The sequence below is a fragment of the Saccopteryx leptura genome, chromosome 4 (assembly GCF_036850995.1).
Source record: "Saccopteryx leptura isolate mSacLep1 chromosome 4, mSacLep1_pri_phased_curated, whole genome shotgun sequence".
In the NCBI taxonomy this organism is placed as follows: Eukaryota; Metazoa; Chordata; class Mammalia; order Chiroptera; family Emballonuridae; genus Saccopteryx; species Saccopteryx leptura.
The window spans coordinates 11,101,484-11,129,082 of NC_089506.1; positions in this window are offsets into that span (position 1 = coordinate 11,101,484).

Here is a 27,599-nt window from a genome sequence, read left to right on the forward strand (position 1 = left end):
TATCTTGTCCCTGTTATAAATTAGCTCCTTTTTTCTGAAAGACATCAGAAGCGTGGGGTATGGCAACTAAATCCTGGAAGCTAATAATTGTGGTTTGTTTTTTTTTTTTAAATCAGGTATGTTTAAATACGTGACACACTGAAGAACCAGCAGCTGTTTAAATGTGCAGTAAACATTACTAGGAGCATTTTACAAAATTTATCTTATAGAAAAAAGAAAACACACACATCACTAGCAACATCACTTATTCACAACAATTGCAAGAAAAATGCAAACCTGCTTTTAAAGAAAAACTGCCCCATGGAATGCCTTTCTGTCTCAAACGTCCTGCCAGGTAAAATGTACTACTTCAGACATAGTTTAACTAGCTCTATAATTCCAAACTTCTACCATGAAGCTTCATTAAAGTATATAAATTAGTACTACTATCAGAGCTGGCATTAAGTATTCAATAAGAGTAGACTTAATGCAATTAATAGCAATTAAAATTATACTTTTATGATGTAAGCCACCAGCATTGTGAAGACATAATTGCCTGTAAGGACTTTTGTACCATATTTATCCTCTAAAACTGTCCAATTTATATGAAAAATGCCAAAAACATATCCCATATGGGTACCATTATCTTCTTGGATTTTTAGAAGTAATCTGTCTTATCCAGCATGGGCACATTAGGCTAATTTGCTTTAATTAGTTTTTTTTTTCTCATTTTGTTAATAGGCACGTTGGTGTTACGTTTTTATTTCGGAAGTACAGATGCTAACTTCACTCATTATGTTGCTGTTAAGGGGTCAGTACCCTTTGTGGTAGGTGAACTTAGCCACTGAAAGAGCATCTTTCTTCAAAATACTGAATGATACATCTTATCGAATACAGAAGCTATACCACTGTTAGAGTAATAGCGCACACCGCAAAATCTCACTAATTCATTAGGAGTTAAATATGAAAGGACAGCTTTGCTATTTCTGCTGGGGCAAGGCATTTCTGTATAGACATAATAAATTAGATAAACTAATGACCTGATTTCAAAAACACAGGCATTTGTGACTCCTCGAAGCGGCATAAGCATTACCAGGAGTCGGTCCCAGTGTTCTGCATTGCAGTCAGGAGGCAAATAAAATAAGAAACTCTTTTATGTCCTAGATGCAGTCATCTCTCATCTCTCAAACTTTAAAGACATTGAAAGCTAATCTATTAAAATAATTGCATGGTTAATTATTATTGTTTCTCTTACTTGTAAAATTTTCTAACAGTGAATGCCTATAAAAGGTTATTACAGAAATAATTACATATATGCAATGAACAAAACATTCAAGTAAAAATTTTGCCTCTCTAAGAACAGAACATTTTTATACAAGTCATTTAGAAGGTCAGCGAAGTTTCCAGATGAAATTTAGAGAACTTAGCGAGGACATGTCTTTACATCATGAAAGGCATTTATTGTGTCTATGCAATCATTTTCTGTTTTTAGATTAGTTTTTTTTTTAATTTTTTGATATATGTATGCTCTCACCATGAAATAAATGTTGTAAAGCATGTAATCTTACAACTGTAAGATTATAAATATTACAGGATTTGTTTAAACTAAGTGCATTATTTTTCATTAAGCAATCACATAATTATCAGGATAGTTCAGGTTAGTTTCTTTCAATAAATTTTCTTGTAAAGAGTGTTAGCTAGGCGGTGGAGAGAGGAATAGAGTAAAAATCAAATTTTTCCAGTGCATAGGATGAAAAGACAATACAAAATAATGTTAAAACATGTAATGATGTTAAATACCATGTGGTTTACATATTTTAATCTCCACATAAAGCAATCTGCTTCCTTGCACATCTGTCTCTCGGTAAAATGACATCCTGTCCGGGTAGTATTACGGAGCCATCGAATACCTTCCTGAAACACCTGCTTCCCTTCTTTTGCTTTTGCTTTGCTCTTTGGTTATCTCCGTTTGTACTCCATCTATGGCTTGACTTGTTTTCTTGAGCAGCCAATAGTTGTATTGGTAAGATCTATAAATTAAACAATGTCACATAGCTAAGAGAAATAATTAAGAAATTAAAGAATTTAAAAGAAGCAGAAGGCTCGGTTGCAGACTTGATCCTGTTTGACTGTCTCCAAGATTAAGGCGGCTTTCATAGGCAAGAATGTTTAGCAACAAAAAGCAAAGGAAGAAAGAGAAATTAGGATGTAATAGTCCTTAGCAACCATCACATGAGCCTTTCAGACAGGATTTGAATGTAGCAAGTTCTTCTGTGTGTCTTTTGTCTCAGCTGCATTATAGAGCAGAACGATTACTAGTCATTGGTATTGAATTACCCTTGTTTATATTTAGTTCCTTGTTTCTAGGAAAAATAGAACAAATCCCATGTCTACTTTTGTCCCATTTGTAGTGTAAACATGCACACTCTAAGCCAGTTGTTCAGTGACAATGGGATGAGTGCTGGAGAAAGGAGCACTGTGAAGACACGAGGTGTACCTGGAAGCAGCTTGGTAACAAAATGTCAACACAAATATTCCTCATTACGAGTAATTCTCCATGTTGCAACCAGGTTGTATTCCAAAAGACGTTCATATGGGAGTTGATTGTTTTGGTATTTAATTTCCCATAGAAACTATTTTAAATGGTGATCCTAAGTTTAATTAATCTGAAGTAGAATTGAATTCTATAAACAATAGACTGTGTTTGGGGGAAGGAAAGGACTTATAGTAGAAATTGTGTGTGTGTGTGTGTGTGTGTGTGTGTGTGTGTGTGTGTGTGTGACAGAGACAGAGAGAGGAACTGATAGGGACAGACAGGAAGGGAGAGAGATAGAGATGAGAAGCATCAATTCTTCATTGCAGCATCTTAGTTGTTCATCGATTGTTTTCTCATATGTGCCCTGACCAGGGACCTACAGCAGAGTGAGTGACCCTTTGTTCAAACCAACAACCTTGGGCTGAAGCCAGCGGCCTTGAGCTTTAAGCCAGCAACCTTTGGGCTCAAGCCAGTGACCATCGGATCATGTCTATAATCCCACGCTCAAGCCAGTGACCCCATGCTCAAGCTGGTAAACCATGCGCAAGCTGGATGAACCCACACTCAAGTCGGTGACTTTGTGGTTTTGAACTTGGGTCCTCTGTGTCCCAGTCTGACGCTCTATCCACTACGTCATCACCTGATCAGGCAGGATTCTTTTTTTTTCAATTGATCACTAGCTATAGATGAGTCTCTGTGTTCCACATTTATACCCATTTACAATCCTATGAGGCAGATGCCATAATTATGTTTACTGTCAAGATGGTGAACTAGTCATCTATTTCAGGGATGAAAACCAGGTCCTTCATCATTAACGATGATGTGGTCCATATTTCAAAATTGTGGGATTTGTAGGAGAAAGCTGCTCTTTCTTCTTTCAGGTCCCAGATGTCTCTGTAGACTAAGACAGCATTTGGCCCCACAGTGGCACCTCCTTAGGCTTTCCTTTACTCCCTAGAGAACTAAAATATGAACTCCCTTCTTCCTCAGGCAAATTCAATAGCCCAGAGGAGCTGATCATAGCCAGGTGCTGAGAGAAAAGTGTCGTGATGGCATTGACCACCACTGAGCACCTACAAGGCTCAGAGACACTTTAGTAAAAGCACAACATGCTTGCCTTCAAATATATCGTCTACTGTGGGAAGAAAGACAAGCATAGAAGCAAATAAAGGGACTGTGAGTGGCCGGAGTTATACAGATAATAAAAGGGCGAGGTGACTGATGGTGACAGGGAGAGTAGCAGGAGAAGGAATGAATCCACTTGAGCTGGCAGAGTTATGGAAAAACCTTCCGGAAAAGATGGGCTTGAGCTGAGACTGAACGATGGAGAGAGAGAAACATTATAAGACCTGGTGGTGGGGGGTGCTTATCAGCAGAAAACAGCAAGCACAGATTCCGAGAGGCAGGTGAGAAACCCTCTTTGTTCTCAAGAAACAAAAGGAACGCAGGTTAGTTGAAGCAGAGACGGGAAGGGGTACGTGCAAGGGACTGCGTGGGGTAAGGGGACTGAAGCCATGGAGGCGGTTTTCCAGGAGAGGTGCTGACTTAATTTGTTCTGCCGCCCATCATTCTATCTGCTGAATGGAGAATGGGTTATAGGGGCACAGGTAGAAGGGAGTGGAATGGACAAGCTGAGAGCCAACCATGATTTAGATCAAGGTTAGTGCAGTGGCACCTACGTGTTGAGGCTGAGACGTATGTTGGAGAAGAATGAACAGGAGTCAGCAGGGTTTGATGATACATTGGATATGGGATCAAGAATGGCCATTCGGTGTGTGCCCTGAGAAACAGGTGTATGGTCGTGTGACTGAGAGGGGAGATATGAGCAGGTGCTGGTTTGGACTGGCCCTTCCAAGGACTGGATTATGGTGGGGTACCATACGACAGGTGGGTAGCTGATATTGCTGTAAGTCTCCTTTGAAACCAGCAAGTTCTGATGCAAGGAAATCATTATTTGATGGAATAGTAGCCATTATGATCATGAAGTAAAAAATACAGCATAGGTTAGATATAGATTTTGGGGAGATCCTGAAGGTAATGTTAGAGATAAGTCACACTTACCCTGTACATCAGCCTTACTGTGATTTTCAAGTTGCTGCTTTCATTTATTTCACTTTGAACATTACAAATTGCCTCAGGTCTCCTGTTGATACGTAAATAACTGTCCTTTGTTGGTGTCAAGTGGAGCCAAGGTGATAGTGGCCACTTTATTTTGATGGGCTGTTTTCCAGTTCAGTCCTCCGTGAGGGGGAGGCTACTATGCAAATGTGATGGCTTAGAAGCGAGGAAAACACGGACCACCTGAAAAGATGGGTGTGAGCATATGGGTACTTGCTTCATGGTCCTGAAGTCCTGTCAAGAGGAAGGTTGATGTTAACTATCCTGAGATTATTCTTGGCCTCGTAGTCTCTTAAGGGGAACCCAGGTGCCTAGCTATAGGGCACTCTGTTGAATATCTATTCCATTTCATGAAAGACCCTCTCAAATCCCCAGGCAGGAGAGAAATAGGGTTGATGTGTGTTGGCCGATAGTATGGAGGCCAAGTCAGTGACAGAGCATCTCACTGAGATAACCGGCAGCCAACAGGTTCCCTTCCTGGGACTTTCAGAATAAGCTGTAATGGACATGTATTAGGTATCACAACATAAGTCATGAGCTCTGTGTTCTTGAGTTTATATATCTGTAAACAGAGACAGTAGTACTCGCCTGCTCCATAGAAATTTATTTTTAAGATTAACCAAAAGAGACTAAGGTTATTTCAAGTACACAAATAAAGATTAAAGACAAACCACTTTTATTGCTTCAAGAATAAGGTTTAGAACCATGATTATCAATTAGATTTCTTTCTATAGAAACTCTGTCTTTTAATTGAAAAGTTATGAAAGATTTCACAATCTCATCAGGGTGAGGACACCTCATAGAATCTCGTAGGTACAGGAACTGATAGCCAAAATAATAGACAACTGGTTTCTACAGCGGTGTTTTAAGCGATATTGCTGTTTGCCATAAGAATTCTTTACCTCACTAAAGAACTGTGGAATATATAATGGGTTTTCTTTTCTCATGAACATCTGATGAGAGTTATTGTCATTTCAAAAATTTACAGCCCTTTATAAAATCATGCAAAAGATTCTATTGACTGATAATTGCCTACTGCCTTGTGTGTTAACTGGATGTGATCTGTGCTCTACTGGTGATGACAATGCTAACCTAAGAGGGATCTCTCCTGCAGGTCGTGCTCAGACGCACATTCTCTGCGGGGATTGGTCCTCAGTACAGTGACAGAATACTAGTAGGAAACTCAGGGCTGAGCCATTGGGCTTTGTTCTCTCCTGCACCTGAATGCATCCCTGACCCCAAGATTCCCTAAGAGAGAGAGGTCGTTACCCCCTAGACCCTGGCTGGACATCAAGACCAAACAGCACCTACATAGCCTAACTGGATAACTTGTCTCCTCGTTATGATGTGTGATTCGCTGTCTGGTTTCCTATTAGGTAATTTGCCAAGGCTCTGGAAAGCCAGACCTGCCAATACAACTTCACCCTGATGTTGAGATCAATTCTCCCACGTGGAATAGCACAGAACTCACCAGTCACTCAACCATCATTAACCCACTCTTGTTAGGACTTCCTGCCCTCCTTCTAATAGCTGTACGTCTGCTTTCTTTATTGTGAAAACGCCCTGCGCCCTCTGGAGCTATCTTGAAACAGCATATGTGGCAGTAATATAATGTTATAGTAATAAAATATATAGAAATGTAAAAAACAAAAAATATGGAAGGTATATAAAAGTAATTAAAGTAATATTAAAAATAATTAGTAAAATTAAGTAAAGTTATGCCATTTGGATAGGAATTAATATAGCGGGTGCAGATGTGATAAACAGACTCTGACTTTTGAGCAGGGCCCAGTCAGTGTGTGTGTGAAGTTATATATAGATAAGAAGTGGCTTGGCATCATAACTTTGTAAGTTAAAGTAAATAAGATCATCTTAAAATGTCGTTTGATGTAAACATGTCAGTAGATTAACGTAAAATGGGGTTCCCTGCGAGGAACTCCCAAAAAGGTGGTTTGAGGTGATAATCCTGTAGATTGACACCTGTTAGAAGGTTGTTGGCCAGAAAAGGTACTAAAGCTGAGGGGCCCCCTGCTGCAGTAGTTGCTCAGACTCCAACGTGAACATGGACTGTCTCCCTGCCGCTCTGAGCTCTGACCAAAGACAGCCGAGAGGAGCACACCAACGGGGGCCCCCCTTAAGCTGAACCCAGGCACGCCAAAAGGATTTTTGAGTAATAAATTGCCTGTGTGATTATTGCAACTAACACACTCTGTGTGTGTGGGTCTCGTGCTTTTCCTCCGGGGGCAGTTAGTGTCGGCACTTATCAGTAGCATCCTCATAGCCGCCTCAAAAGTAGTCTCGAAGAGGCTGCCAGCCCTGCTGATAAGCAGGAGTGTCTCACTGCACAGGGAAGTCGAATCAGGGACGCCTGATTGATGTAGAGCCAGGACTGTACTGGGGCAGCATAGCATACTACTTAGGCTTTTTATTGGATTGACCTGGTTAGATCCTCAACCCCAAACAATGATTAATTCTGTGATTTTGGGAAAGTTATGGAACCCCACTGAACTGCAGTTTTTTCAAATGTAAGATGGTCATAAGAGGAGATCTTATTTTTTTTGTTTGTTTTGGGGGGTTTGGAGTTTTTTTTTGTCCAATTCTTAAAGAATTAGATATATTATTTTACAAAAGCAGCTAACAGAGTTTTGGCTCATGGATAAATGTTAGTTGCTATTCCAGTGCCTATGGACATGGTTTTGATTTCCTGAGTCCTTCCCTTTAATCCCAGATTTTGAACCCTTGTAACAATTGGTAGGTTTTTCTGGTACGAACAATCTTGTTTCTCATCCTTCCACTATCGGAGATAACCGGAATTTTTGCCATAGCATCTTTGCTGCAAGCTTTTTTTGCCACATTTTCCCCACATAATTAATTAGCACTAAGATAATTTTTCCATAAAAAGAAAAATAGATAAAATCACCAAAAAATAAAAAAGGGACATTACAATGATTCAGAATTTAAAAGATTTTATTGTGGGATACAAAATCTTTGAATACATTTAGGATGAGTGTAGATTCACGCCAGTGCAGCACAAATAAATGATTTTGTTCTGTGGATTGTACCTAAGCACTTGTTTTCGTTCTGTGAGAAATGTGGGTTCACCTCTGTGCCCTCAAAGAAGCCCTTCTTTCTCCTCCCAATGTCATGTGTTTCAAAATAAGAAACCAACTAACTCTTGGGGCAAAAACCACTGTCACCTGGAAGAAATGCTGACTATTTTAAGACCACTACTATTTAACTATTTTCTCCATCAACCTCATCAGTGGAGAAATGAAACCAAATTGATTCAAAAATAAAGAAATAAAAACTATCAACCAGTAATTTTATCTTTTTTATGCAGACTTGCCTTACAGCCAATTAGTTATGCAGCACAAACATTTGCAGCAAAAATGCTGTGGCAAAGTTGCTACAGCAAAGCTCCACCCAACGTACCTAGAGTTGTTTTGTTTTTGTTTTTGTTTTGTTTTGTTTTTATTACAGAGACAGAGCGAGAGTCAGAAAGAGGGATAGATAGGGACAGACAGACAGGAACGGAGAGAGATGAGAAGAATCAATCATCAGTTTTTCGTTGTGACACCTTAGTTGTTCATTGATTGATTTCTCATATGTGCCTTGACCGTGGGGCTACAGCAGACTGAGTAACCCCTTGCTCAAGCCAGCAACCTTGGGTCCAAGCTGGTGAGCTTTTTGCTCAAGCCAGATGAGCCCGTGCTCAAGCTGGCAACCTCAGGGTCTCGAACCTGGGTCCTCCGCATCCCAGTCCGACACACTATCCACAGCGCCACCGCCTGGTCAGGCTACAGTTGTTTTTGAGATATGTTTGACTTCATTTTATGTTCCTTATTTCCCTTCCACTAAAAAAGACAACATAAGGATGAAAAAAAAATGTCAGGACTTAAAAGACAAGACAGGTGCTTGGGATCATGACAAGTCATCCCGGAACATCAACACTTAGGTGGTAGAGAGGAACCAGGACAGGCGGAGGTCTGAGACTGGCCGACGCTGTCACCAACTTTGACTCATTCGCATTTTCTGCTCTTTGGAGATTGGAGCAGAGCCTGTGTCGCCATTGACTGTTTGTGACGTTGTGGAGATAAGAATGTCACCTGTATGCAAAACTCGTGAAGCAATGAGGATACAGTGCTTCCAGGGAATAGATCAGGACCATAATATTCCGGAAATAATATGAGTTGTGTTGTTAGCATGTGAAGGTGATGACACAGCACATGCTACCACATGTCATGCAAAACATCAGAAGTGGGATGAGGACAATTCCTGCAGTATTCCTCAATAGGAAAATAGGCAATATTCTTCTTCAAAACACAACCCATCCCTATGTCTAGGTGACAACATAGTCTAATAAAGATCTGTTGTTTTTACGGAAATGCCCATGGAGCGATGTTTGATTTGGGGCAGGAAAGAATGAGGAATTCATTTTCAACCCCAAACTGCGTCCTCCAATTTTAATATAAACTCATTATGGAAAAGAGCAGCAGTTCATTAACTCCTAGAAACTTTAGGCTTATTAAGTATTTAATGAGTTTAACCTTTATGTTAAGTATAAAATAATAAGGAACTCCAGTTTTACCAAACCTGCAAAACTTTTAATCTACACTTATTTTAATCCATTTGATGGAAATGATCATCTGTAGAGACTTTGGAGATTTTAACTGGATGAAAACTTGGTTTTGGTTTTAAGTTTGGCTTGTCTCCCCCACAACGACTGATTTTATTTTATTTTTTTCTCTTTCACTGCGGTCAATTAGATGGATTATTGCAGTTCCAAAGACTGTTTTCACACAGGCTGCGTAGCTGTTTAGTGAAATGTAAGCCAACTCAGCCCTTTCTGCACCCAATCACATCGCCGGTCAGTGTTGGGGGACCAATCTCTGAGATGATGGAATAGCCCAGTGATGAAAATAAGCAACGGAAAATTCTGCAAAAGCTAAAATTATACCTCCGGGACTTCCTTGATCACACATCCCTTTGCTGGCCAAAAATCATTTCGCTCGAAGAATTGAGAACTGGGGCTTAGAAAGGAAATGGTTCTCCTGGGCTGAAATCACCTTTGGGGGAGCATTCTCCTTTATGTGGCCAGATCCAATACCCGCATGTCTCCTGCACATCGTCAAGTGTTGGCTCTTTCCTGGAGGGGGCAGTGCTGGCAGCTACGTTTGATTCAATGGGTTATTTATCCGGAGCCCACAAGGTCCAGGCGTTAGTGAGTGCTTGGTCATAGACTGCCCTTCAGATGTTTAAACCGGCACAAATGTGGCATTAGAAAAAAAAATACATAAGAACCGATTTATTTTAAAAGCCTAAAATATTTCTTCCTTCATATGAAAATAAGAGTCTAAAGTTGATTCGGTGGGGGGTGGGGGGTGGGTAGGGAAGTTATTTATTTGGTAGGGGAAAAGCCTAATGAAAAGTCAGTGATAAATTAGAGTCTGTTAAGGCTATGTAGTAAATCCAAAGACCAGTCTCTTGACGTGATTGGGGAGAGTAAGTCGAAGGGTGCCTGACTGTGTAGTAAAGAAAGCCTAAAATAATCATTTTGAACATGAAAGTTGAAAACCAGAGCACTGTCAGGAATGCTTTGAAGCGAAAATCAAAGTGGCCCGAGGAGTGACCAAGCACAGGAATCCTGTTTTCTTCCTGTCTTTCTTTATTCCTTTTTTTTTTTAATACTTCTTACAAGACAACAAACCCGAAAATCGCATTTGTTCTCATGCTTCAGAACTGCCCTCACCGCCACCACCCACCAGGGTATTTGTATTTAAACCCCTATCGAAAACGTCTCGCTTTCATCCTGTAAGAGAAGCTAGTTGTGGTCAATCCGCTCGACATTAGGTAGTTCAAATATAAAATTTTTCCCCCCGCTTAATGGGTCTTGGTGTTTTTTAAATATGTATTTTTTTCTAAAACTGTTAAATTGGCTGCACATAGATGAAACAAAATCGCGTAAATTAGCGAGCGTGGGTGGTCTTTGGAAATGTCATTTGTCTTGGCATAAAGAAGAAATGGTCTCTGTTTCTTGCTCTCTAGGCATAGGCACCAAATGTGGCTGAATTCTTCTCAGCTCCATCCACCCAGAGTCAGATTCAGCCTGCATGTAATATATCACCCCAACTCACTGGGCAGGAGCTCAGCAAACCAGATAGAAAACCCAAACTTCCTTTGTGAGGGTTGTTTCTTTTAAGAGCTATCAGGAGGCTTTCAGACCAACAAAGTACCACTTGGTGAATTAAAGCTCCATCAACCACTCCTTCTGCTCCTTGCCTCTTCTGAAAACACAGTCATCACGCCAGTGCCTGGGGAACAGCTTCGGCACTCGGGAGATTTCGGTTGTGTGTCCCTAATGCGCACTGAGTGGCTTAAAGGAATGTTAGCGGATATGTTTACACTCGCTGACAATCCAGGGAGATAAGCAGCATGTAAAGACAGAAAAGCAGACTTTTCCTCGGACTATTTAAGTGGATTTTATTCTGGCTGCAAGACCTGGAGTATTTCTGAAATGAAGGAAGAAAAAAAAAGAACCCAGGTAGATCAAGCTGAATGGCTCAGTGAGAGCCACTTTGTAGATTCCATAGACCGTTCAGCCCTGGAATCTGACTTAAGTTTACAGTACCATAAACTTCACATGCCAATAAAGGAAACTTTTTGAAAAGGCTTTAAATGCCATTAATGTTTCCCCAAATTCCAGCTGAACTTGTCGTTTTGCCTGTCTCGGTTTGCGGCTCGTTGAGGAGAGAAGTTAATCACATCCCTTTTCCATTAGAAAAAAATATATAAATGCCTCAGAAAGCAACTTCAACACCATTGATGTTCACTCTCTGCGGAAACGAAGTCTTTCAATGTACACACGAGTTTGTCACTGAGAGAGAGAGAAAGCTCGTTTACTCTTGCTTGGCGACTGGTATTTCACTCATGCTGGCTGCAGGAAGCTAGGCGTGGGCCAAGTGGGAGCTGATGAAGATCAGAGGTCCGGGTGATCGCTGGAGATAGAAGAGGAATCCTCCCTTTGGGTGAAGACTCATCACTGCCTAGCAGTAATGGTCCATGAATTAGGGCTTTTGGCCCTTTCTACCTGTAGGTAATAAGCCCCCCGTCCTTCCTGAGGAGCTGCCTGCACGTCGCTGCTCTTGCGTGCTTTTTTTCCCTAGAGCGACCAACAGTTTGGCTTTATTGTCATCTCCTAACACGCAGCCTTATTACCAAAGCTCATGATGGCCTTGATTCTTGACTTTCCCATTCTTAAGTCGTTGGCCATTAATTTTAGTCTCACACCAATGTCAAAAGACTTCATTTTTTTTAAAAATATAAACGTTGTCGCTGGATCAATTGACATACTCTTCAAGGGAGATGTATTGGTTATTTTTTTTAATTGGATGGCCACCAGTGATTTGAATAATGTTTCTTTCCAGAAATATTAATACAAATAGTAAGCACACAGCATGTAGGTAAGTTAAGTACCAACACTATCCAGGAATCAGCAGGCATTCTTCATGACTAAGTACCCGCATTTACTTTCTGGTATTTCAGCATCTCTCTAATTACAATTATATTTTATGTCCACCTTATCAGGGTTCTTAGAGGAGAACCCTATATATGATGTAACTTTGTGCGAGCAGGAGGGCTACCAACGTTGTCCTGTGCTTCAGAATAGCGGTCTCAGCATGGAGCCCGAGCTCCCTTCCAGTGTCCCTCGATATCAAGGTTTGAACCTCATATGTTATACTCACGGGTCACTAGCTTAACACTGACTAAATATAAGTGCATATTAATCCATTTGACAAAATAGCTCATAAGAATATTAAATAAGTAAAATTTGGACAAGATTCCAGATTTTCCAACAATTCTGATTTTTTTGTCCTTGAGGGGGAATAGACACATTACTGTTACATATTGTACATAATTGACATATTGACTTTGTTTTCTTGTTTAGTCGTTGTGTACTTGAGGTTGACAAGGGCAATTATATCCCACTACTGTTTATCATTCATTACCTATGCCAACTGCTCCTACTTTTTATGCAGCGGCAATTATATTTACAATCTTACATCCTTTTATTGCTAGGTGCAGTTCTTTTGAAACTGTTTTTAACCTGATAGGTCATTAAGTTTGAAAAGTATTTCCCAATGCATATATTGGCTGTGTCAATAAACATTTTAAAGATAATATATGATTTTATTTAGTAAATCCATTCATGAATACTGAAAAGAGAAGTCAGACCTTTAAAGACTTAATCTATTTTCTTATTCTCATTATTTTAATGCCAGTGGAAAAGAACATGCACTTTTGTAAGTAAAGAGATATGAGGAATATGAGATCAGATTAGTTTAGATTAGATTAGATTAGACCAATGTTGTGGTAGGCTTATGTTAAAAATATTCTGGTCTTGATAAAATATAGTTCTTTATAAAAGTATAATGAAGTATTACCTTGTTCTTCTCTTTAATTTAGAATCAATAAATTTTATTTTATTCTATAAAAGAAAGTATTCACATTATATTTAATAGTCCTTCTGCATACATATAAACACATACACACAAGTATATGCAAACATATTAAAAATTAACCAATTGAAAATAGAAATGTGCTTTGCAGCAATTTTCAGAATATGGTTGAAGAATATATATTTATAAATATTAAATATAAAATTACATGTATTTCAACATATATAGGAATTTCTAGTTTGAAAATAAGCAATTATCAACTATTGTGTTATAAAAAGTATTGTAGATTAAAATAATTATTATCTGACTTTTCAAAGAAAAAAATGTATTGGTAGAGACTGTTTTCCTAAGGAAAGGCAGTATTCAATTCTGTATTGAAATATTTTTTTCTCTTATTTTCTGATACCTAAAGTAGAATAAATAAGACTATGTTTCATATAACACAGTCTTATACAATGCTTTATGAAATTCATGCCTGTTTATAATCCCTACTGTATTTTTAGTGTAAATGATTAGAATGTTGAAAACAGCATCAAAAACTTTTTAGTTCATGAAGCAACTTCCTGTATCTCCTGCCAAGAAGTTGGGTCTTTATCGCAGAGGTCGTTAAACCTGGCCACCACGCTCAGAGGTCATCTGACGCGCGCCCTCGGTGCCCTCTGTGCCGTAAGCAGGGGGTTACCTGCCTCCAGCTCGCAGTCCCTGGGCTTCTGTTGACCCTGTTCGGGTCTCCTCCCGTTCCTCTGCCCACCTTTTCTAGCCGGCTGCTGTGCAGCATTGTCCTTCGCTATTCACCCAGCATTCCTACTAGATGTACACCCTCCCGTGTTAATGGCTACCGTGACTGTAGGTATGCGGAGGACTCAAAGGCGTAGCTCCAGCCCAACCTCTCCTTGGAAGTCCAGCTGTGAGGACCCAGCTGCGCCCTTGAACAGGTCCCTGCGCTCTCCCTGGAGCTGGCCACTGAGCTCCTGCTCTTCCCCTTCAGACCCTGATGTCCCTCTGGGTTCCCCACCTTGGTGACAGACATCACCGTACTCAGCATTGCACAGCCTGGGCATTGGGAGTCATTTCTGAATCCCCCTCCATCACTTCCCATGTCAGCACCATTGGACTTCTCCTCATGGGTGTCTGAAATCCGCGTCCTCCTCCTTGGGTCCCGCCGCAGGCCTGGGCCACGCTCCCCTGCATCCGGCCGTATTCACCACCCTGGGGGCCTAACTGGACCCCCCCACATTCAGGGTTGGTCCTTTCCAGTCTGTTCTCTGTGCTGCTCCAAACTGTAGTTCGGGGTTACCTTGCCAGACTTACACTTCCTTCATGATCTTCTGTCTGCTTTTCAAGTTAGTTTTGTTTTCTTCAGATGAAACCCAGAAGTGAAACAGCTGGATCGCACAGCAGCTCTGTTGTTAACGTTTGGAGCAGCCACCCTGCTGTTTCCCACGGTGGCCGCACCCAGCTCCCCTCCCCCCACTGCTGCACCAAGTTCACCTGTCTTTGTGGTGATGGCCAGCCGAACGGGGCTGAGGGATATTTCTGTTGAATCAGCATCTAAGCGTGACAGGGATACAATTAGCTGAGCACTTTGAACTTGACCAGCAGAAGTCAGATTTTCTTGGGAATTGTACTTTTGTTGAAATGCAAGACCTGACCTTTCTCTGTGAGTATTCCTTCTATATATAATTTTTGAAAAAACGCGGTTACCCTAAAATTAGTAAAACTGTGAGCTAATCCACTGACACCTACCTACCATGAACCTCCTGCTCTATTAAATACAGCGACGTGGGTGGAGACGTGGCCTCCATGTTCGACCTCTGGGGACAGTACTGGTCCTACATGGAGCCCTTTCCCGAAAGCCGGAACTCAACGGCGCCACCCTCTCACCACAGCCGTGGAGGCAGCGCCGTGGAGGGAGGCAGCTTCAGTCTGTCTAAGCTAGCTCGGAAAATGGAATTTAGGAAATGGAAGGACACTCATTTATTTCCCAGAAATTTATTATGAAATGTGAGGTTTAGGTGGGGGAGAAAGGATGCTGGCAGGGGAAGAAAGGACCTCGAGCTGCCGCCGGTCCCTTCTCTGCAGCACCTGAGGGCAAATTAGACCCAGTGCATTAGTTAATCGTCATGTTGGAAGACGCCCGCAAGCCAATCCCGAGAGGAGGAAGGGAATGAGCGGGTGGCTGCCCTGGGGGGGGGGGGGGGAGCACCAGGACAGTGTCTGTCTCTCCAAGCTCTGGAGGCAGCTCACCCTGGGGAGGCACGGTGCCCACAGTCTCTGCGCAAGGCTCTGAGCCTGGCCTCCAGGAGCAGGCCCTGGGGCTGAAGGCCCTCTCCACGGGGCCTGCCTCTCCACCCGACACGCAGATCAACCCCATGTGTAATTATCGGCGGCGCTCACCAAGCCGAACAAGACAATCCCGGCGGCATTTGCGCCAAAAGCAGAGTCCAGCGTTAGAGGAGGTGTGCCTACAAATGATCAAACTGGCGCGGGAGATACTCAGTGAAGGGACACGAGACGTACCCCGTTTTATTTATTTTTATTTATTTATTTATTTATTTTATTTATTATTTTTTTTTTTTGTATCTTTCTGAAGCTGGAAACGGGGAGGCAGTCAGACAGACTCCCGCATGCGCCCGACCGGGATCCACCCGGCACGCCCACCAGGGGGCGACGCTCTGCCCACCAGGGGGCGATGCTCTGCCCATCCTGGGCGTCGCTCTGCCGCGACCAGAGCCACCCCAGCGCCTGGGGCAGAGGCCAAGGAGCCATCCCCAGCGCCTGGGCCATCTTTGCTCCAATGGAGCCTTGGCTGCGGGAGGGGAAGAGAGAGACAGAGAGGAAGGAGGGGGGTGGTGGAGAAGCAAACGGGCGCTTCTCCTGTGTGCCCTGGCCGGGAATCGAACCAGGGTCCCCCGCACGCCAGGCCGACGCTCCACCGCTGAGCCAACCGGCCAGGGCCGAGACGTACCCCGTTTTAAAGAGAAAGGGATTTGAAAGGAATCCCAGTCCACTCTTCTCTTGCTTTCTCCTTTGTCGCTAGCACTAGTATTGGGACCATCTTGACCGGGTTCGCCAATGCCAGCAGCTGTCTGAGGGCTGGTTGGTGAGGGAGGCTTCCTCTGGGACCAGCCCGGGGGCCCCACCCTCCTGCAGAGGGCCCTGCGCTGTCAACATGACGGAGGACTGCGTTCTGCATAATGGCAGCCAGGTGGTCCTGTTGCCTGTAAATCCCCTTCCCTCTTGTTAGAATGTTAATAGCAGGGGAAAAGGAAAAGTCACACTTAAAAATAGCGTCCTGAACATCTTTGTTTTCCTCCACTTGGACTTCCTACTGGATTTCATAAAATGGCAGCTATTGTCAAACACAGACTTGTCTTGTGCAGGTGTTCAAAATCCCCAGTGCTAATTTCATTGTTCTTACACTTTTACTTCATAATTTTCTAAGTTTAAGATACCATTTTAATCCTACTTTCTAGTACTTTAGATGACTCCTTCAGCATCTTAAACACAGAGAACTTGTTTCTTTGAAAATCTTGAATAGTCTTGGGCTTGAGTCAATGAGCAGTTGGATAAATCAGTTAGTTTTTTTATTGATTATTTTTGGAACCTGATATTTTCAGCCACTTAAAATTCCTGAGTGCTTAAAGATCTCTCTCTTAGGACTCAATTCAACGTGAGCTGTGTTTTTATTTCCTGTTTTAGAGACATTTATTCTTCAGCCCGGTTTCTACAGGTGACTGGGGTAAAGTACGGTTCAAGATTGTGCTACACAAAGCAAAACATATCCATTTTTCTCTGTTCCTGTCCTTGTACCCTCGAATTTCTCAAGTTTTGGGTGCTATCGTCGAGGCACTTGTGGTTCTCTGATCCCCAGAAGTCTTAGAACTTTCTGCCCTATTTACATAAAATAGTTAATTCTGTATTCTCTCATAGGAACAGAATGATTTGCTTTCACTTCTTTGTTAGCATGGCAAGTTTTTTCTGTTTAGAATTGAACCTAAGATCATCTATCTCTGTAAAGGCAGGTCTCATAACTGCTTTGTACTGCTTCCCAGGGATGTCCCCCAGGCAGGGCACTGAGCCTGGTCTGTGTGGCCCAGGGGAACACCCTCAGTTGTGCTGGGACTCGGGAGAGTGCAGCAGTCACAGCATGAGGTGGAACTAGGGGGTGTTTTAGGACCCACCGGCCCTGCTCAGGACTCTGATGTTCTCCATGGGCAACTAGAGCCATGTGATTAGGTACAAAGTCTACCCACACTATCATTAAATAAGAACATGGTACACCAAAACTTATTTTTTTTTGCCAGTTAACATAGTCTATTAGCATGTGAAAAGTCGATACTTTCCTTCTTTTTCTAATTATCTTGAAACTTGTTTTTAGTAGTCATATTAGATTGCTTTTCCAGCATTGAGATTGCTTTAAAAAAAATAAAGTAGTGATCATTAGTAACATCAATGTACGAGTTAACCTACAATTCAAAACAACTTAAAATGTAATACAACATTGGCAAGTTGGGGCATTTCATTTTTTTTTTCTGGATTTGTCAGGAATTCATTTACCAAAAGTCATACAATCCTCCAAATTTCCCTCATTGTTTGCCTTATAATTAATACATATCCCCAACGTAGACAAGATGATATGCAAATTTAGGCCAGCTGTAGATTTTAGATGTAGGCCACAGAGCAGGTTTGGAAGTGGTCTTGAGCCAGTTTCCCACGTGGCCAGTCCTGCTCCCCCGTTCTGTCCCCAGTGTCCCCTGTCCCCCAGTCCTGCTCCCCCGTTCTGTCCCCAGTGTCCCCTGTCCCCCAGTCCTGCTCCCCCGTTCTGTCCCCAGTGTCCCCTGTCCCCCAGTCCTGCTCCCCTGCTCTGTCCCCAGAGGCCACTGCCCCCCTCCTCATCCGAGCCCCTGACCCTCCAGCTGTGGCTATCACTAGGATCAGATCTGTCCCGCCAAAACACAGGTGGGTGAGAAGCAAGATGTTTAGTGGGTTACAAACATATGACTGGTGAAAATTATCTTGCTGAGATAGGTAATAAAATGGACTTTTCCTGGGTTGAGTTCTCTGTAGCGATGAAGAGTAGTGTTGAAGAAAAGATATACTGTTTGTAATTGGTCGGCAATAATGAGCCCGTTCGGTTTCTAATTACCAAGCATCGTTTCTTCACTCTTTATTAGTAAGCCCAGTTGTGTCAGCATTATAAAATCCAGACATGTGCACATAACTCATTTAGAGGAGAACCTAAGAAACGTAGTACATAGGGTAAAATAATGACACAGGCTTTTGAAAGAATTTCTCTTCGAGTCGTCACCAGCTTTGCGTAAAGACCACATGAGAGCCGTGAGAATCCTGTAAGTTATCATTTGGGCAGCACTTCAACTGAATCTTTTTATAAACCCCCCTGGACGATTTCAGAGAGATGAACTCAGATGATTTTCTCTTCCTCTTTCACAAACTAATGCCACACGGTGTGATTTACGTGCATGTCTGTGGAGGAAAAGAGAACAGAGATCTGAAAGCAGCTGAGCAAAGTGAGGAGCTTACAAGGTTACATCAAGTGATACAGCAAACCACAAGACATTTGTGGTGAGACCGGAAAATACACAGTATACTTACTTGTTTAGAGCTGGAGATGATGTTGGGAACAGTCGGAAGTAGGGAACATCTCATTCTGAATGGGTTGTTATTTGGTTCATGTACCCATAGAAATTACTGTTTATATCTATTCTAGCAGCAAATGATTCTTTTGGTTTTCGATATTAATCGCTGTACATGGCATAAGGTTGAATCACCTTCTCGTGGTCATCGTGCAAAAATGTATGCGAGAACCCTTCGGTCCTCCGCAGTCGTCCACCCTGGTTAGCCACAGTCACACAAACTTGTAGAATTGTTTTCCTTAACTACTTGCTTAATTCAGAGACATGAGCTGAATGAGAATAGAAATAAAGAACTGGCTGAGTGGTAATCACTGGGAATGTTTGAAGTGGTTTGAATGAGTGGGGATGTTTAGCTTCAGAGAGCCTTTGCCTAGCCGTATTCACAGGAGCTAGGGAAGCCGGCGTCCTAATCTCAAACTCTGACATTCTCTGACAAGTTACTTTAGTTCTCTATTTCAGTCTGACCTTTATATAATGAGGATCATAATATTTATCTAGCTTAGATGAAATCTCCCGTCATATGTTTCAGAATACATGGATAAGTATTCCCTTCAAGACTCTGTATGCTTTACAAATAAGATCGACTTAACGGTTTGTTGCTTTCTATTGCGTAGATGTATAAACAACAACAATAAAAAAAAAACCCAGAGAAATCACATTTTGCCACAGGTTTTGAGATATAATGATGACTAATGTTAGCTGAGCGGTCACCTTATGCCAGACATTGTGTGTTATCTATTTAATTCTCCAGTACTTTTGTGAGGATTATATTTCTGTTTTGACTGTAATGATCACAGGGGTGGTGCCCAGACCACAGTACAAACATCTGTGACCTCCCAGGATTACCAAAAGCAAACCCTACCAGATTCAAACCTCAGCGAGGGCTACGTGAAACGAGCTCATCAAACTGCTGAACGGGGATTTAGTTGTCCTGTTGCCGGAGCTGGTTCCCTGGTGATGACAATGGGGGCATTTCCCGTGGCACTTCTCACTCTCTCCTCCCCATGAGATCTCTTCCGTGGACATCTGTTTATCTGGCTGCCCAGCACCCTGCGGCCCAACTGGTGGCGACCCCGTTGCCTGCCGGGAGGTCCGCCTCCCGCTCTTCAGGTTCGTGTGGAACTGTACTCAGAAACAGCGAGTGGCCCTGGCCGGTTGGCTCAGCAGTAGAGCGTCGGCCTGGCGTGCGGGGGACCCGGGTTCGATTCCCGGCCAGGGCACATAGGAAAAGCGCCCATTTGCTTCTCCACTCCCCCCTTCCTCTCTGTCTCTCTCTTCCCCTCACGCAGCCGAGGCTCCATTGGAGCAAAGATGGCCCGGGCACTGGGGATGGCTCCTTGGCCTCTGCCCCAGGCGCTAGAGTGGCTCTGGTCACAGCAGAGCGACGCCCCGGAGGGGCAGAGCATCGCCCCCTGGTGGGCAGAGCGGCGCCCCCTGGTGGGCATGCTGGGTGGATCCCGGTCGGGCGCATGCGGGAGTCTGTCTGACTGTCTCTCCCCGTTTCCAGCTTCAGAAAAAATACAAAAAAAAAAATACAAAAAAAAAAAGAAACAGCGAGTCCTCTGCGTCACGTCAGCCCCGTCCTGCCAGCGCCACACGGGCCGGTTCTTCGGTCCCGGCGCCGCTGGCAGAAGCTCGCTCTTGTCCCCTACCTCTCATGTCCTAAGTGGTGGGACGAGATGAGAAGGTGCGGCCCCGCTACCGTCCACCACGTGGACATTTCCCCTTCACTGAGCATATGATGTCTTCACGAAATCTTGTTGCCAACACCCTCGGTTCGGCACTGAGACCGGTCCCCACAACGCGTTTCACGGGAGTGTCCCACTCGTCCTCTGAGGAAAGAATAAAATCAAAGCAAGACTTAAAAATGGAATGAGCTAGACATTTTACCTCCACACCAACACCGAGACTTGTCAACTTGACCTCGTTTCTCTTGGAAATAGGGGAGTAGGGAAAAAGATCTGGTTGGGTTTTTCTACTTTGTTAAATAAGACTCAGAGGCCCGAAAGGAGCCAACCAAGCTAGCGGTTCGTGTCTGCGCGGAGCCCACAACCTGCCTGGCTCCTCCTTCCTCCTGACAGAAGCGTACAGAGCGCCCCCTGCCGGAAACTGGTGTCTCCTGAGACTTGGGGAATATCTGAAATATGTTTAGCTGGGTTTTAAAAGTAATCACTCAAGCATTCGACTCATGTCATTTCCCAACTTCAATGTCTCCCAGTGGTTTTTCATCACTCCCAGAAAAACACACACATATATATATATATATCTTTTTTTCTCCTTTTCCAAGTGAGAGGAGAGAAGATAGAGAAATAGACTCGCACAGGCACCCCCATTGGGATCCACCTGGCAGCCCTCATCTGGGGCCGATGCTCTGCCCATCTGGGGTCATGCTCGCAACTGAGCTATTTTTAGCATCTGAGGTGGAGGCTCCACGGAGTCATCCTCAGCAACCAGGGCCAATGCGCTCAAACCAGTTTAGTCATGACTTTGAGAGGGGAAGCGAGAGAGAGAGAGAGAATGGGAAGGGGTGGAGAAGCAGATGGTCACTTCACCTGTTGCCCTGATTGGGAATCGAACCATGAACTTCCACATAACAGGCCGAAGTTCTACCACTGAGCCAACCGGCCAGAGCCTACACACACAAATAACTTTGGCGTGGCTCTGAGGCTCTGTGAGGTCAGGCCTCCCCAGACTCCAGCCTCACCTGGGTGCTGTCCCTCCTGACAGTCAGTCCAGCTGTCTGACCATCCCAGGACCTCCTGTCCGTGGCCTTTCCACACGACCTTCCTCTTTGCTCTCCTGTCTCATCTAAGCACTGTGTTTAGTGACATCTCACTCACACTTCCACAGGAAAACTTGAATGTGCACCCAAGATTAGAACAGACCCTCTGCTATTTCCTTCCACAGAACAACGATCTTTTCCCTGAAAAAATAAAATAAAAATTTTAATTATAATGTATTTCTTCATTGGTCTGAAGGCCTTTTATCCTTCTTACCCTTGCCTGACCAGGGCAAGATTGGAGCTTGCCTGGTTAACCATTGTGTCCCTATTACTGGCAGATGATCAGTGAACAATGACTGTTTGGTGAATGAATACATTTAAATGGGAAAATGTAATACCAAAGTGTTAGAGTAGTCCACCTCTCACTTTCTCCCTTAGATGTGTACTTATGAAGAATATGTGTCCTCTTAACCTAGAAAAACAAAAGTTCCAAAAGAAAGAAAAAAGGAAAGGCCACACTGTATTGCTAAAACCTTGACTCTATAGAAAAATAAACATGGTCTCAAGATATGTTTAGGCTAAGTAATCCACATATTAATGAATATGAATAAATATAAATATGAATATGAACCCTCCCATGGTTTCCCAGTTCATTACAAAGTCTAGTTTGTTCACAAAGCATTCCAGAAAAGAAAAAAATTTGTACTACTTTCTAGCTATTTCTTAAACCTCAAACATCATCATGACATGCCAAATTTGAGCTCAATATATGAATCAGAAAATAATTTTAAACATACTTTAAACACGTATAGCAGTAATAATAATCCTCACTTAAAGCAATATTTAAAATGTAATAACATTTCCAGTCCAAAGTGGATAGTGGCTGAGAGGAGAAAAAAATAAAAAACCCAACCAACTAAACAAACAAATAAAGAGTTCTTCCAGCTAATTTTTTTCAAACATAAAGCCCTTGCCCTACACAGATGCATTTTTCACGGTGCTGTCAAGGGCAGACCTAATTGCTTGTTCTGTAAATTAAGAATAGTCACCTTGGTTTCAACAGTAATCCGGGTCAGGGTGCGCGAGGGGTGCATCTGCTCCCGTGGGCTTGGGGCTTCGGCCTGGCACCGGAAGCCGGGCGTGGCAGTTCCTCTGGACTCCCTCCATTTAAGTAAGGAAACGCTGCTCCTGTAACTGGCCCCCTAGTTTCAATTTACAGATTAACAGCGACCCTCTCCACACATCCTGAAGGCATTCAAGACACTGATGACTAAGGCTTTGTTATTTTAAAAACTTGGGATTTGAGATTGCTGTTGCTGCTGCAGCTATTTCTGTTTAAAATCTTACATAATTGTTAAATCTCGAACCTGAGATTATGTGTCAGGGGAAATACTGTCCGGAGACCATTAGCTTCCAGTTCGTCTCGCTGGAATTATGATTGATTTTGCTCCCCTCCTGGATACAGACACATTTGGATTTTTTGTCAAAAAAGATAAAGAACTCCCCTGCCTGTCAGACAAATGTTGAACATAGATTATGTCACAGGGAGGAATTTCTGACCGACCGTGCCTGTTATATGGCACCGGCGAGTATAAGCGTGGGCGACCCATCTTTGGCCCACTGAGCACAGAAAATTGTCTCAGTGGGTTCTCGCTCAAACTCCAGGAAAGGGCTTGTTCATTTGTTTGTGTGTTTGTTTTAAACATTTCAAGACAGAGGAGGATTTTCTGGACAATATTCCACCAAAGAAGCTTATTTTTAAATATCAAAGAGACGACTTTTTCATTTATTATAACTTGTAGCACTCTGAGATGTCCTCTGCACCAGCCTCAACTTTAATCGTAATCCCCGGATTGACAAACTCTCGTGGATATGATATATTAATAATAAAATAATTTAGAAGCCTTCTAGGCTTCAGGAAGTTCATGAAGCTACATGAGTCGACAATAAAGTCACTTTCTACAGGGAGGGCCACTCTATACTGCTATTGTGTTATCAGGCTATTAATTGCACTGTAAGAACATTGTAGCGGTCCACTTATAATCATACATTTCATTTTTTAAATGTGTTAATAGCAAAAATATATTGAGTGTAAGCTATAGATTTGAGGAGAAAGAAGCATTCCAGAAATTAACTATTGTTTGAAAGAAAAGACAGAATTAGTATCCTAAGAGAAATATTTACCTTCAGAAATAGCAACACTTCTTTACAAAAATAAGTAAATAAAGGAGGAGACATTGTTGAATTTTTGTATTTGTTTTGCTGACAAGAAAGTGAGAATTTTTATGTCTACTAAATAGGTCGATCCATCAAAAGTTTAATAGTAGGGACGGAAGGGAGAACAGTAAAACCCAAGCAATTTATGTAAATTACGAGAGTATATAATATATATTTGCTATCTTTTATACAAGTGGGGTAGATCTCAATGGTTGTTTGTTTATATCTTTAGCATTTACTTATACTCTAACCTTCTTTCAAAAATGATTTAAAGTAGCTAAATCTGGATATAACTGATTGATAAAATGAAATGTTTCTGTTACCAAAACCATGAGATGCATCTGGAACATTTTAAAATTTTTCATATTATCCTATATTTATACAAAAAAAGAATCCTAAAAAGAAAATATATTGGAATTAGATGTTTAACATTTTAATATTCCCATAAACTACAGAAGTTTCAGAGATGAGTAGCAGAGAATTGAGACTTAGTTGGGATATTTCATAATATACAACTGCTCACATTCTTTACGGGGATAAATATTCAGGTTGGGGGGGTTGGTTAATATGTTCTGCACACAGTTTAAATTTTAACATCAACATTTTCCAGAAAACACCTTCCAAGGACATTTTGTAGTGTCATGAGATATTCCACAATGAGATTTTTCAAAGTCTCAGATATCGCGAAACCTGAAGATTTGTTTCTATCAGGAAAAAAAAAAAAACAACTCAAAGTTTGATTTGTTCTTTAAATTATTTTTACATGTTTAGTCCTAAGTTTAAATTTCATTGCTGCTTCTTTACGTGAAATTGAAAGCATAGTCCCATAACCCAAATTAACAGAGCAAGCTTGTTATAAAAAAATATCAATATCCCAAGATGAACAAATCAGCTCAATCAAGTTGTGACGGGGAAATATGTAAGTCATGTTATTTTAATCAACAAAATCAATAGCATTATCTTTGGTCTTGCTCGTCATTTTAATACCAGGATTTATCTTCTGAACAGACAGCAAACGTTCATTTCTGAAACTTGAAAGTTTATGAGAACGTTCATTCTGGAACCCACCACCAGTAGAATCAACAGAGTTCTGGAAATGCTGTGCGTCTAACACGCTCATGACGCTGCCTGTTGACTAGTGTTGTTAATCTTGCGTCCTGAATTCACCCGAATCCTTTCCGGGTTCATTCTCGTGGGCATCTCCCGTGTCTGTTTCCCTTCCTTCTGCTATGGCTGCCGCAGGGTTCCTAGTAAGTCTTCAAGCTGAAGTCGTAGAGCTCTCAAAGCACAAAGATGACCCTGGTGTCTCCGGCTAAAGCCCTTCCAGACTTTCCATTGGTCTCAGGATAAAAATGAAAAACTCTTAACGTGGCCCACCAGTCACTGCCAGCGCCCCTTCTCAGCACCCCGGCTTCCAGTGCATCATCCGAGCCGACGCTTGCCCCTCTGAGACCCACACTGCCCTTCTCTCAGTTTCTCAAACTCGTCGTTTTCCCAGCCGTCCCAGAGCCTCTGTTCAAGCTCCCCTCTGTCAGGAGGCCTTCACCCCCTTTTCTCACTGTGGGGTCCCTGGGCCCAGAGGACTCTTCACAACTTCCTCCAAGAGCATTCTTTGGGTGTCTCAGGTCTGCCTGCTATGTGGTCTTACAGCAGTGGTCCCCAACCCCCAGGCCACGGACCAGTACCGGTCCACAGAGAAAGAATAAATAACTTACATTATTTCCATTTTATTTATATTTAGGTCTGAACGATGTTTTATTTTTTTTTAAATGACAGATTCCCTCTGTTACATCCATCTAAGACTCACTCTTGACACGTGTCTCGGTCACGTGATACATTTATCTGTCCCACCCTAAAGGCCAGTCCGTGAAAATATTTTCTGACATTAAACCGGTCCATGGCCCAAAAAGGTTGGGGACCATTGTCTTACAGCACTTACCATCATGGTATGTATACAGCCCTGTCTGTGTGATCATCTCATTAATATCTCTCTCAGAAAAATGGGGACAGAGGCTGTGCTGGGTCTGCCTTGGCTCGTCTCCATGTCCCCAAACCTAAAACAGTGCCTGACCATAATGTGTACACAATCATACTTGCTGAACAAATGAATACGTGTAGGGGAACCTGGCTTTTCAATGAGCTGGTCTGCACTTCCCGGCATGCAAAGACTTCTTGAACATATTTTAAAAGTACTTTGTATAGGAGACACCACTCTTGCTTCCTTCATGTGTTTCTAATATTAAAATGACAAATAAGGCCCAAAAATAACTACTAATTTTACTGATTAAAGCCTGGTGGTGGTATAGTGGATAAAGCATCAACCCAGGGTGCTGAGGTCCTGGGTTCAAAACCTCAAGGTCATTAGATTGAGTGAGGACTTGTTGGCTTAACCGTGGGCTCACCAACTTGAACACTGGGTCCTGGCTTGAGTGTGGGATCATTGATATGATCCCAAGGTTGCTGGCTTGAGCCCAAAGGTCACTGACTTGAAGCTCAAAGTCACTTGCTTGAGCCCAAAGTTGCTGGCTTGAACAAGGTGTAACTAGCTTGGCTTGAACCACCCACCCACCCCTGGTCAAGAGACATATGAGAAGCAATCAATGAACAACTAAAGTGAAGCAATTAGGGGTTAATGCTTCTCATCTTTCTTCTCCCTCTTTCTCTCCCTTCCTGTCTTTCTCTCTCTTCCTGTCTCTCTCTCTAAAATAAATTTTAAAAAGTTTTGATGGCCTGACCTGTGGTGGCGCAGTGGATAAAGCGTCGACCTGGAAATGCTGAGGTCGCTGGTTCAAAACCCTGGGCTTGCCTGGTCAAGGCACATATGGGAGTTGATGCTTCCAGCTCCTCCCCCCTTCTCTCTCTCGGTCTCTCTCTCCTCTCTCTCCCTTTCTGTCTCTCTCTCTCCTCTCTAAAAAATGAATAAATAAATAAAAAATAAAAATAAAAAGTTTTTATGAATAGAAAAAAATTACGTAAATATTTCTTAGCTATAACTGTATTGAACTAGTTATTTATTTTACTGAGATTTTTTAATAACAAACTCAATTTGCTTTGTGACAGTCAACAGATTTCACTATATTGTTTCAAACTTCTTTCATATTGTGTTAACAACTGCTCTAATCTCCTAAAATGTCTCCTCCTCTTATACGTTATGTCTTTTCATAAACAGTCTTTCTCATATTTATCTCTAATAATAGGCTAGAAAAATAAGAATAATAGGGTTCTACATCTATCGACTCTCACTCTGTTGAATTGTAAATCATTCAAACAATCTTCATCCCCAAATTTCATCGTCAAGTGTATTGTAAGTACAGTTTTGGATTCTTCTCTGGATAGATTACTGAACTTCTATACTGATTGTATTTTCATGGTAGGTAATTGTCTGTTATCAGCAGAAGAGCGTTTAATCATTTTTTGCAGGAGTGAGCAGAAAATTAAGTACCTGAAGAGCAAGGCAGCAACTTTCTCTGAATGAGGTTATTTGTCTCTTTTCTCTAGCATTTTTAAGTTTGTTTGCATACATGTTTTCCTATGGTGTTAAGTTAATCAATTTACAAGGAAAGAATCTGCATCTTCTTGTTTTTCTCGCTGTGCTTTGTTTCAAGATAAAATTGAAAGCTGGTGGGGAGTAGAGGACAGTTTCATTACATAAAGACACTGAGGAGTTCAGAGAATTTTAATCACCCTAAACGATGAAACCTAATGTCAAAAGATTGTCATTGTACTGTCCTGTACTTGGACCTGATTTTGCGTGAGTGTTTTCAACACAGTTGCTCCATCCTGTTCTGTTTGTTTCAGCGTGGTCCAGCCTAAGAGAGAAGTTAGTTGGTCTTAGAAGAACATGACTAGTTTTATTTTGGATCCAATAAACCATCTATTTTAATATTTCCTATTACCAGTCCAGAGTCTGTTCC